Source organism: Gekko japonicus, unplaced genomic scaffold (genome assembly GCF_001447785.1).
Source record: "Gekko japonicus isolate JY-2015 unplaced genomic scaffold, Gekko_japonicus_V1.1 scaffold2218, whole genome shotgun sequence".
In the NCBI taxonomy this organism is placed as follows: domain Eukaryota; kingdom Metazoa; phylum Chordata; class Lepidosauria; order Squamata; family Gekkonidae; genus Gekko; species Gekko japonicus.
In genome coordinates this window covers 50,220-62,621 of record NW_015169851.1, presented here as the reverse complement: position 1 = coordinate 62,621, position 12,402 = coordinate 50,220, and the positions used below count along the sequence as shown (strand labels likewise).

Here is a 12,402-nt window from a genome sequence, read left to right as displayed (position 1 = left end):
TCTAGGGGGAAACAATGGCTGTAAAGGCAAATTTGTGGTCTGAGCCATGACTCAGTTTGAACCTTGTTTCAATGGTGCTCTTGTGTGAGTTTCTGGCAGGGCCATTGGGCTTGAATATTTTGATGACAGTTTCAGCAACAGAATCTGAGTTCAGTTTGCCAGTGGCTCTCTGAGAGGTATAAAGCGATGGCCAACAAACCCAGCTCTGAATCTAAGGTTTTAAAAAGGGGTTGGATTAGATTTGCCAACCTCCAGGTGGCACCTGGAGATTTCCTGCTATTACACTTGATTTCCGGATGACCAAGATCAGTTCCCCTGGAGAAAATGGCTGCTTTGAAGGATGGACTCTATGGCATTGTACTCTGTTGAGGTCCCTCCCCTCCCCAAACCCCACCCTCCCCCAGGCTCCACCCCCCACATCTTTAGGTATTTCCCAACCCAGAGCTGGCGATCCTGGGGGGGATTGGTGTGCTCTGGACCAAACAAATCAAATGCAATGATTTATTTCAAAGGGTATCAAAGTCTCCACTTATTCTGATTGCAGTAATTGTTTTGCAGGCCTTTTAATATGTTTCAACAAGAATTTAGCTGAGAGAACAAGGAAGGAAGGGGAGGCACAGAGCAGACGAAGATTAGGAGGACATCTCCAAGAATCCCCCTTTCTGCTAGCTCAAGTTTTGCATGTTTCCCAAAGGCTCATGGGAATGCTTTTGAAAGACTCGCCATGACCAAGGTGGTCTACAGCAGGACTGGGCTAGCAGAAAGGGGGATTGTTGGAGATGACCTTAAGGTCCCAGTCTTGAGTGCCCTTCTGTGCTTTCTTGCCCTGTGGAAGGGAACTCAAAAGGCATTCAAACACTCTCTGAGCTCTCTTTTTCTGGTCCCATTATGCCCCTCCCCCAATTCCACAGTGGGAGGGAGAGGGAAGCCTGAGGGCAAGCTGTGGCACTGTCACCCTGGCCGCTGGCAGCAACACGCGGGGGGAGGGTCTCCCTCAAAAATAAGGTTTCTGACATGGCTATTTGTGGGACAGTGTCATAGATGCAACGACCAGAAGGGCGTGATCTGGTCCATGGGGTCGGACTCACTGTGCGACTGAACAACCCAAATTTGTGGGGCAGGGCCCCCAACCCCCCACTGTAGCTACAGGCCTGGATTACTACTGGGCTGAGATTGAGGACAGCATCAAGGAGCTTAGTTTTTTGACCCCCCCCCCAGTGTTTCAGGCTCTGAAAGACTCAACATTGTAGGACTCCCCCTACACACACACCTTTACTACAGTTCACAATGCTTTTTCCAGGACTTTGCATTTGAACGGGGGGGGGGGAGGGGGGAACAGTCCCCAGCAGGACTTGCCAGTCTCCAGGTGGCACCTAGAGCTCTCCTGCTATAACAATTGATCTCTAGGTGACCAAGATCAGTTCCCCTGGAGAAAATGGCTGCTTTGGGGGGAATAGATTCCATGGCTCTATCCTCATAAGGCCCCTCCTCACCTCCCCAAACCCCAGCCTCCCCAGCCCCCAAATCTCCAGTATTTCCCAATCCAGAGCTGACAACCATAACTCATCAGGCATCCACATTAGACATGTCTATAATTGTCAGCTTGTCATTGCTCTGCGGTGGCTCAAGTGGTTAAGATGCTGAACTGCAGGCTGTGGAAGATCAGTAGTTCAGCAGTTCGAGACCCGGGTGCCGCAAGACGGAGTGAGCTCCCGTCTCTAGTTCCAGCTCCTGCCAACCTAGCAGTTTGAAAGCAAGACATTGCAAGTAGATAAATAGGTACCACTTTGGTGGGAAGGGAACAGCATTCCGTGCGCCTTGGTGTTTAGTCATGCCGGCCACATGACCACGGAAACGTCTTCGGACAGCGCTGGCTCTTCGGCTTTGAAACGGAGATGAGCACCACAATCCTAGAGTCGGACTCGACTGGCTTTCGAGCAAGGGAACCTTTACCTTTACCTTTGGATGTTCAGTCACACAGTCGAGTCCAACTCTTCGCGACCCCATGGACCAGCTCCCGCCAGGCCCTCCTGTCTTCCACTGTCCTTTACCTTTACCTTTACCATTGCTCAATATTGGTATTGTGGTTTAGTAGAGGCACTGTGCATCCTCTTGTGGGGTATCCCTAGATCCCCCCCCTCACAAAACTACAGTTCCCAGAGTTCTCTTGGTAGAGGGAATGGTGTCTGTGTTAGGGTTGCCGGGTCTCCCCAGCCACCAACAGGGGATGGGGAGGTAGGGCTGCCAGATCCAGGTTGGGAAACTCCTGGAGATCTGAGGGTGGAGCCTAGGAAGGACAGGGACCTCAGTGGGGTACGATGCCACAGAGTCCACCCTCCAAAGCACCCATTTTCTCCAGGGAAACAGTTTTGTGTGTCCAAGCAACAGTTTTGTGTGTCCCTTCCGTTTCTCTTTGACTAAAAACAGTACATGTCTGTTGGGCTATCTAACATTTTGTACAAATTCAGTACGGGTAATTAGATTACGGCAGGTTGTAATGCTTTTATGTTAATGAAGGACTGCTGTGGAGAAAATTAGTTCCTTTAAAGGAGAATCACAGTAACTATATCAGCTTTATAATAATGTCTCGGATTTTTAAAAAAAGGCTTATTCTTTATTGAGTCTGTATGGGTTCCACATGGGGACATTCCGGAATACACACAATAACTCAAAGCCATCTGAATGCACAAGTTGTGGGATCTTTTCCTGGATATTAAAGCACATTTGGATTCAAAGCATCCAGTGTGGTCGCATTTGCCGTTCATTTGCATCCTCATTATAATGCAGCTAGAAATCCTCTTCCCAAGCCTCTGCCTAGGTTTGCATGCACATTTCTGGACATTCTATCAGGACCCCGGGCTCTCACGTAACTCCTCTGCTTTATAACTGGATCTTGTAAATTGCTGGATCAGCATATAAAATATTTTTCCTGCTTTTAAATGTTGATAAAAACAATAGATAAAAAGGAGACAACAATGTACTCAACAAAAGGAACAATAAGTATGTTTATTTATAATTAATAATTGCAACAACCACCACTTGAGTAGTTTACACATGGAATTCACTGCCACAGGAGGTGGTGGTGGCTACAAGCATGGACGGCTTCAAGAGGGAATTGGATAAACATATGGAGCAGAGGTCCATCCGTGGCTATTAGCCACAAGGTATAGATAGGAACTCTCGTACTGGGGCAAGTGATGCTCTGTCTTCTTGGTGCTTTGGGGGGGGGGGGCAACAGTGGAAGGGCTTCTAGACTGTCCTGGCCCCACTGCTGGACCTCCTGATGGCACCTGGTATTTTTGGCCACTGTGTGTCAGAGTGTTGGACTGGATGGGCCATTGGTCTGATCCAACATTGGCTTCTCTTATGTTCTTAGTTTAATGAAAAGAGAAATTCAGTAACCATCACCTTTTTAGAAGCCTCAACCGAGTAATAAATATATAATTTAAAAATTTCAGGGTTCAATACACACAAAACCCAATTATGTATGGACAACTTTCCCATGTTTGAATCTGGTCCATCCACGTATTCTACAAACGGGAACCGAACTCCCATAAATATCTCTAGCTTTTACCTGTCTGAGCTCAGGATTTTTTAATGGGTTCGTTTTTCCATAGAACATATATTGCAAGCTTTAGCGAACCACTGAATCTCAGGGTCTAAACTTTCCCCAGGTATGGCTGATAGGCATGGCCTGGAATTTCTGCGTTTCCTGTGTGTATGAGCCATATTTAGACCGGAATCATGGTGAGGTGGGAGAGTGGATTTAATCCTTCACCCCTGCACTGTTTTCCTGACCTGAAGTGACCACCGCAGAGCCACTATTTGCCACATTGTGTCTTGACAGATAAAGTGACCGAGGAGAGCACCCCCTCTCCCTCTTCCCTGTGATCCAAATCGGAATTGGGCCTGCATGCACATGGGAGGCAGCGTGGAACTCCCAGATTGTGCCTACTGACCTGGGGATGCACCTGGGGAAAGTGCAAAGTGCAATTAGGCCCAGAAGGGATGTGATTAACCCCTCAGTTAAGCCAGAACTGCCCTTGCTGCAGTTAACTAATATTAGGGCTGCCAAGTAGTACTCACCTCTGGAGCGGGGGACTCCCGGGTGGATCCTGGAGTGTGCACACGCTCAGTCAGGCCACGAGGAGCAAGAAGCAGCCAGGTAAGTTGCAGAGCCCCCCCGCCTTCAGGTACAAGCTCTCCCTTGGATGGCTGTGGCCCCGCCCCCAGAGTGCCCGGCGTCATAACATCACTTCCTAGTGACGTGCACGCTGGGGGTGGGGTTCCCCCCGGGCCCCCGGCGGCGGAAATCGGGCCTCCAAAGTCCCCACTTGGCAGCCCTAACTAATATTCATATTCATAGACCTTTATTGGCATATCATCATATATCGAATGATTTATTGAATGATAAAAATAAATCAGTCGTAAGGTATGTAAAACATTGTTTCATCAGTTAACTAGTAAACAGCGAGATCTCTCATGCCTGTAAGCAGAAATAAAATACTTTTAAAGAGGAGATCCAGCAACTCATCACTGTAATGTGATGGCCTTTGTCACGACACTGGAGGTACAACACTGAGATGCTGGCTGGTCATTCTGGCCCTTGAAGTATGAATTGATGACAGTAGGAGGAGCTACAGAGTGGTTCAAAATTGGGGAACGGTGGGCTGCAAATGGAACTGAAGGATCATCTAATTTTAAGCAGGAGCTGTGGTTCAAGAGTACCTGGAGCTGTGGTTCAGGGGTAGAGCTTCTCACCCCAGAAGTCCCAGGGTCCAGTTCTTGGTATCTCCAGTTAAAGGATTGTGGGCACTAGGTGTTGAGCAAATTACCTGTGACCGTGGAGAGGTACTGACAGATAGAGTAGGTGAAGCTGAGACTAGAAGGAGTCTTGGTAAAACGCAGCTTCATACGGTCCCTGTTTGGGAAAAGACCCCTGGTTCGACTCTATGTATATCTTTATTGCCACTGGCGGCCCTAAATGGGGACACACCGTCATGTTAGCAGATGCATCCATCAAGTTCAGTGGGGCTGCAATAAAGATCTCCATGCCGAAGAGCATCTCTGCGCCAGCTGCATATCCAGTCCAGACATCTCCCGCGGTGTATGGGAAGGAACGTGCAAAGGCTGTTTCTTGCATAACAGCAGTGTGTCTGTGTGGCTGCCATGGGATGCTTCCTGTGGGACGTCCTTTTTTTCTTTTCTTTTTTAAGAGTTGCATAAGAATGGAAATCTACACCAAGCTGGCAGGACTCTGCAGCCAACAAGACTTTCACATTCTACTAGCATCTTTCCTGCAAAATCCACATGCTCTTGGGGGAACATACGGGGAAAGGCCCAGAAGGGATGTGATTAACCCCTCGGTTAAGCCAGGACTGCCCTTGCTGCAGTTAACTAATATTATCCATAGACCTTTACTGGCATATCATCAGTCGTAAGGTATATAAAACATTGTTTCATCAGTTAACTAGTAAACAGCGAGATCTCTCATGCCTGTAAGCAGAAATAAAATACTTTTAAAGAGGAGATCCAGCAACTCATCACTGTAATGTGATGACCTTTGTCACGACACTGGAGGTACAACACTGAGATACTGGCTGGTCATTCTGGCCCTGAAGTATGAATTGATGACAGTATGCTGGCAGTAGGAGGAGCTACATAATGGTTCAAAACTGGGGAACGGTGGGCTACAAATGGAACTGAAGGATCATCTAATTTTAAGCAGGAGCTGTGGTTCAGGAGTACCTGGAGCTGTGGTTCAGGGGTAGAGCTTCTCACCCCAGAAGTCCCAGGGTCCAGTTCTTGGTATCTCCAGTTAAAGGATTGTGGGCACTAGGTGTTGAGCAAATTACCTGTGACCGTGGAGAGGTACTGACAGATAGAGTAGGTGAAGCTGAGACTAGAAGGAGTCTTGGTAAAACGCAGCTTCATACGGTCCCTGTTTGGGAAAAGACCCCTGGTTTGTCTCTATGTACATCTTTATTGCCACTGGCGGCCCTAAATGGGGACACACCGTCATGTTAGCAGATGCATCCATCAAGTTCAGTGGGGCTGCATATCCAGTCCAGACATCTCCCACCGTGTATGGGAAGGAACGTGCAAAGGCTGTTTCTTGCATAACAGCAGTATGTCTGTGTGGCTGCCGTGGGATGCTTCCTGTGGGACGTCCCCCTTTTTTTTTTTAAAGAGTTGCATAAGAATGGAAATATACACCAAGCTGGCAGGACTCAGCAGCCAACAAGACTTTCACATCCTACTAGCATCTTTCCTGCAAAATCCACATGGATCCCCTTCCCCATCCATTGTATAACATTTTCCATGAGCGGTGTGTGTGTACATGTGTAGCTCTGCAGAAACTATGCTAGAGCACTCTCTTGTTGGAAGAAAAGCATTTACAGTGGAGCTGCCCCTAAGCTGTAAGGGGGGCTGCCTGGGATTTTTTTCTGCAGAAGGCAAAGTTAAAACTCCCAGCATATCGAGAAGGAATAGGCAGGCCAGCTCAAGGGCATTTGTAGACAGGTCCCTCTCTTGCCAAAGGAAGAAGGGGCTGGACAATTCTTTCAGGGGCAGGTCCCGGCAGCCGAGTCCCTAAGCACTCAAGCAAGTCCTCCCCTGCATGTTTCTGGCTAATCAATCCCAGCCTTTGGGCTTCCTCCAAGCCCAGCAAAACAGTCTACAGCCTGGACTACTCACCGCGTCCAATCCCGCCATCTGGTTTCAATGACTGAACAATTGGGGGGTATGGAGGGGGGAGGGTGCAGGATGCTTTTGTGGTTTGGGCTGCTCTGAAGCCTGCCTGGTTTCCCAGAATCCTCCACTCCTCTTGGAGAGTGCCACTCCCTGCCGTGTTAAGAAGAAACTAGCAATGAGCACTTCACAGTGACTGGTAAGTATCTGCATGTCCTCCCCCTTCATAGGTGTGTCTGAGATCCACATGGTCAGAAGGAGCTAGGAGCCTCTGCCTCACTGTGAGGTGGATGTCTGGCCCCCTTGAGAACCATGATGCACCCAGTGGCTGACTACTAAAAACGAATGGGACAGGTCCTGTTTGGAAGCAGAACCCTGCAGATGTGACTGTGCTGGTTGTGATGACTTAGTAGTGAGAGGGAAAACAGTCTGGCCATGCTCAGAGATACTTTCTTACAGCTGCATGTGTTCCAAGGCAGAGGCTAGGCAGGTTTCCAGACTGAATCTGGCTGCAGTAGCAAGCAGATGTGGGGGGGAAATACAAATGCTAAAGGTGTTGTGGTACACATAGTGGCTTGGTGTGAATCGCATTCCTGTGGCACGGATCCCGGATTCCCACGGACATGCGAAACTGCCTTCTACTGAGTCGGCCCATTGGTCTACCAGGGACAGTCTTGTCTACTCTGCCTGGCAGTGGCTCTACAGGGACTCCGTCTGAGGTTTTTCACATTATCTGCTAACTGAACCTTTATAACTTCAACTTTTTATTACTTTATAGTGATTTGTAGATTCAGACTGCTGGGTTTACAAATGTGCTAGCAATCAAACATGCTGCGGTTCATGTAGCTCAGTTGCACAATTCACTAAAATGTGTGTGAAATGGACTATCTGACTTGTGCTGTTCAGCTGCAAGGGTTATATGTGGTTGCTCCATAAAATATGAATCGGCTTTTGAAAAGTACGCAGACGGAGAGTGATTTCAGCAAAGCGTACTTTATTCGATCAGGAACAAGACAGCTTTTGCCGGCTCGCAGGCCGGCTTATATTCCCCGTGAAACCGCCACCCATAACCCCCCCCTTCCCAATAGGTTATTTACAGGGGCCGAGAGTTCCATAGGCTCACGGCCGGGACCTAGCCTAGCCCCCTGATTGGTGCGGGCTAGGATCCGCATAGTCTATTGTCTCCAAGAGCGAAGCTCGACGTTTGTGCTTGACCGTGTGGAGCCCTAGCCGGCCACGCGGTCTGACTGCATATATTACAGCTTTTGAAAATTACAGAGACTGGCCGGGAAATGTTTTATAGTGGTAGCTCAAAAGAGGGAGGCCAATGACCTCTCTCAATGTGTGGCCCAACATCCCCCAAAAGGGGGAAGCAATGTCCCTCTTCCCTCTTCTGAAGGCAAGCCCCAGGGTTACGTGAAACAGGGCATCCGTTACCGATGTATTTATTTATTGTATTTTATTTACATTATTTATAGTCCACCTTTCTCATAGGGGTTCAAGGCTGCTTACACAGTGTGAGTCAATGCAATCAACACAATCAACACGATGGGACATTCCATACACAATGAAATAGAATTTGGGCTGTGGAGCCAACCAGAATCTAAAAAACAGAAGCAAAGCAAAGCATGAATGTTAACATGACACAGTCAACAATGCAAGATTACACCACAGAATCCAACCCACAGCGAACTATGCATAGTAGTACAGGCTAAATCCCCCTATAACATATCCAAGTAACTATGTGAAGTCTTTTGTACAATGCTACCCTGTTGCCTACATAGAAAAACCCTCTTGAATAATTACATTTTGCATAGTTTGTGGAAATCCAAGACAGTGGGAGCCTTCCTGACCTCCTCAGGCAGGCAGTTCCACAGTGTTGGGGCCTCAACAGAGAAGGTCCTGTCAACACTTTGTATATGGCAAAATAGTTTCTCACCAGAAGTCATTTCAAGCTGTTTGGTTTCCTGTAGTAAAATACCTGACAAAGGCTGAAGTTCTTCCTAAGAACAGTTATTATCAGGATTTGTTATATTTCTGATTTTCAGTGTTTGATGTCTCCTTCTAAATGGAATGTATTAATGTTGGTATGTTTTTGGGATATTGAGGGGTTGTAGTTGCCACTTAATGCAGCTAGAGGTTATAAGTCTGTTATTGCTGTACTGTTGAAACTTTTATAATAATAAAAACACTTATATTTTTAAAAAGAGAGAGAAAGAAGGCCCTGTATATGAGCAGTTGTGATTTTGCCCATTTGCAGGTTGGCACCTGAAGAAGGCCTTCGGAGGCCCCAGTCACACCCTGCGGCGCGGCAAAGAAGCGGCGCGGCGTGATCACACCAGCAATCGCTAGGCACCGTTTCCATGGCAAACGGGATGGATTTTTTTTTTTAAACTGAAGTTTGTGCATACGCATGACTGAGCAATCGTATCTGCACATCTGAAGGTGGGTGGTGGGCTTACCAGAGAGGGCGACAGACGCTTCCGGACCCCAACAGAGCTCCGAGGCATAGCCAATGGAGGGGGAGGGGGGCCCCCTCATCACAGCCGCTCTAACCGCCTGCGTGACAGTGGCCATAGCGACCCTCCAGAGGCGGCAAGCCTGGCTACAGTGGGAGGGGGGCTCTTTGTGCACATGCGCCGTTGGGCGCTTGTGCGCCTCCTGTGGAGACTTGGGAAAAAAACCTGTTCGCGACGGGACATGGGCGGGTGCTGGATGCCGCGGGATTCCACCGGAAACACGATCAGGCGCCCGCCTTTGCCCTGCGGTTTCTGGAAACTAGTACCTCGGAGATACTAGTTTTTTACCCCACATCTTCGGCGGGAAGCCTCAGGTTCAGCACGGGAGCTCTATGCTTCCCAGATGTGGTGGTGTGATCGCGCCCGGAAAATCCGCCTATATTCCGTCTCTGTAGCGTGGCTAATGTTCCGTGTGACCGCAGCCTTGGATGAGCAAAGCTGTCATGAAAGAGCAAGGAAGGAGCTATGAGGGTCCAAGGCCATGATGGGCTTTATAGGGGATAGCCAATACTTTAAATTGAGCCCAGTAACTGATGGGCAGCCAGTGGAATGACTCCATCTAGCTCCCGATGCTAGCCAAGCTGCAGCATTTTGCACTAACCGGAGTTTCCAAATTAACCAACGTACAGCGCATCACAATGATCTAGCCCTGATGTCACCATTGCATGGGTCCAGGTGGCCAAATTAGCCTTCTCAAGGCAAGGGGCCATTTTTTGAGAGAGGCTGAACTGGAAGGAAACCTTTTTTTTTGCTTCCTTCTGATGCTGAGTGGGAAGGAAGCCCTTTTCGCAACTGCATTAACTTATCCCTTCTGCAGTAATGTTGGATCCATCACAACTCCAGGGCTCTTAACTGAGTCAGTAAGGGCCAGCCTAACCCCATCGAAAATGGGGAGCATAATGTCCTTCAAGACCTCTGCCTTCCTAACCACCATTTAGGGTTGCCAGGTCCTTCCAAGGCCCCAGAGGAGGACTTTGGGGGGGCGTTCCAGGAGGGGGATGGGACAGCCCCAACGTGATGACATCATGCAGAAGTGACGTCATCGTGTTGGGAACTGGCGCCTGAGCTCCAAGCTGTGAATTCGTGGCTTGGACTGCAGGTGCACTCCTCCCCCTGCCTGCTTCTTCCCCAAAGCATTTAAAGGATCCCTTTAAAGCGGAGGGGCCATGCGTGGGTTCACTCTAAGCTGCGAATTCACAGCTTGGAGTGCATGTGGGGCCCCCCTTCTTCTTTTCAAAAGCGGCAGACTGGAGCCTCCAAAACCAGAGGAACCTCTGCCGGGTCCTGGGTGATGGCAACCCTTCCACCATTCCTTTTGTCTTCCCAGGGTTTAGTTTCAGGTTTGTTCATTCTTAGCCATTTAACCACAGCAGCCAGACAGCGGTTTAGGACCTCTACTGTATCACCAGGAGATTTGAACAAGGATATATATATATAACTGTGTATCTGTGTTATCATCAGCATATCGATAACAGCCAGCCCCCAGACTATGAATGATTTGGCCTAAGTGCTTTCCATAAAGATTGAAGAGCATGGGCGATAGGAATATGCCCTGTGGGACCCCGCAGGATAGGTCCCCCGCAGATGATGAACATATGAAGCTGTCTTGTAATGAGAAGGCCATTGGTCTTTCTGACTTAATGTTGCCTGCTTTGACTGGCCGTGGCTTCCAGGATCTCAGGGGCTTGAACCCGGGACTTTCTGTATACAGAGCAGATGCTCTACCACTGAGCTACAGCCCCTCCCCGACTTGGCAGTCCTTTAGCAAGTAAATGAACTTAATTACAACTGGCTTCCCTTTCATGGTACATACTGAGTCTGCTACTAGGGATGGGCTGCCCCCACCTTCCCTAATGGTAGGGCAGCCTTTGGCTGCGCCTGATTTCCAGGGAAGTTCTCTGCAACGCAGGCACATTTCTGGAGGAAAAAAGAGGCTTCAAAGGTGTCTTCTTGGTACGGAGAGTTCCCTGCTTTGCTTTGATGACAAAGAGGCTCACAGATATCCGCCCCATGGAGAGGACAAGACAGGATGTCATGGCTGCCCTGGACAGTGAGGATATAAGGGGAAAAATTCATGAAAATAGCTAAACCATTAACATATAATAACTAGAAATTTATTATATCAAATCACTTAAAGCAAACTCTCAAGTGCACCCACCAAAGTCACCTAAGTGCTAATTGAAGAATTATATAACTAATATTCTAGAAACTCTCATCAGATCACTGAACAATAAATAATACACAATGAAACAAAAAGTTCCCTGTACATAGAATAACAAACTTGCACTGTTTTTTTAAGATGTAGTCTGGTTACGGCTTATTCAATGGTGAATACTTAGCTTCACAGTTCTACGGAGAACTGAAAAATGCGAACCCTTTAATGAGCCCTAACTGGACTATGTCTTAAAAAAACAATGCAAGTTTGTTATTCTATTTCCCTTGAACTTTTTGTTTCCTTATATGATGACTAAATGTTCATAAGATATATTGTTCAGTGACTTGATGAGAGTTTCCTGCTCTTATATCTAACTCTCATATCCGTGTTTCTCTTTTGCTTTTTGTGCTGGACAGTGAAGAGGCATGAGTTCACGTTAGTTTCCATTGCTAGCACCATCCAAGAGCTAAAAGGAATAAGAAATAAAAATCAATGAAGCAGCATCAATAAAATGCATTAAACCCCATTTGAAGATCTGTAATGCAGTTCATTTACCAAGCTTTTGTAGCCTGTATATATAAAGGTGCTCCTTAAGTAACTTCTTCTGTCTTAAATTGTAGGGCAGATCCTCCTTGGGGGCCACAAAGTACGGGGGAAATGTGAAATTCCCCCGAGGGGCTGGACCTAGCAGGTAGACCCAGACACACCTTACAATATGCATTTCTTTAAATATCTCCAGAGAAGGAAGGAAACCAGACAGAGAAAGCAGTTGGGCCTTTGGATGACCAAAGATGAAAGGGATTGCTAAAGAAAGACAGGAAGTTGGCAGAGAAGCAAAATGAGTTATTTGAATCTGGGTTCACTGTGGAAAGTGTGGAGCATGTATCTGAGCCAAAGCTACAATTTTCAGGGAGGTTTTCAGGTATGATAGGGTCACCAACTTCCAGGTGGTGACAGGACATCTCCCAGGATTACAACTGATCCCCAGGCTACAGAGATCTGTTCCCCTGGAGAAAATGGCCACTGTGAAAGGTGGAC

General features: G+C 47.8%; 1 protein-coding gene across 1 annotated transcript in view; it reads left to right on the top strand.

Moving 5' to 3' along the window:
• Positions 1–6,833: 6,833 nt before the first annotated feature.
• Positions 6,834–12,402, top strand: part of AVIL (advillin) — a 45,227-nt gene continuing 39,658 nt past the window's right edge. Inside the window, exon 1 of the mRNA XM_015417354.1 lies at positions 6,834–6,889. The gene's annotated coding sequence lies outside the window, so the exon portion shown is untranslated. The remainder of the gene's footprint in view (positions 6,890–12,402) is intronic.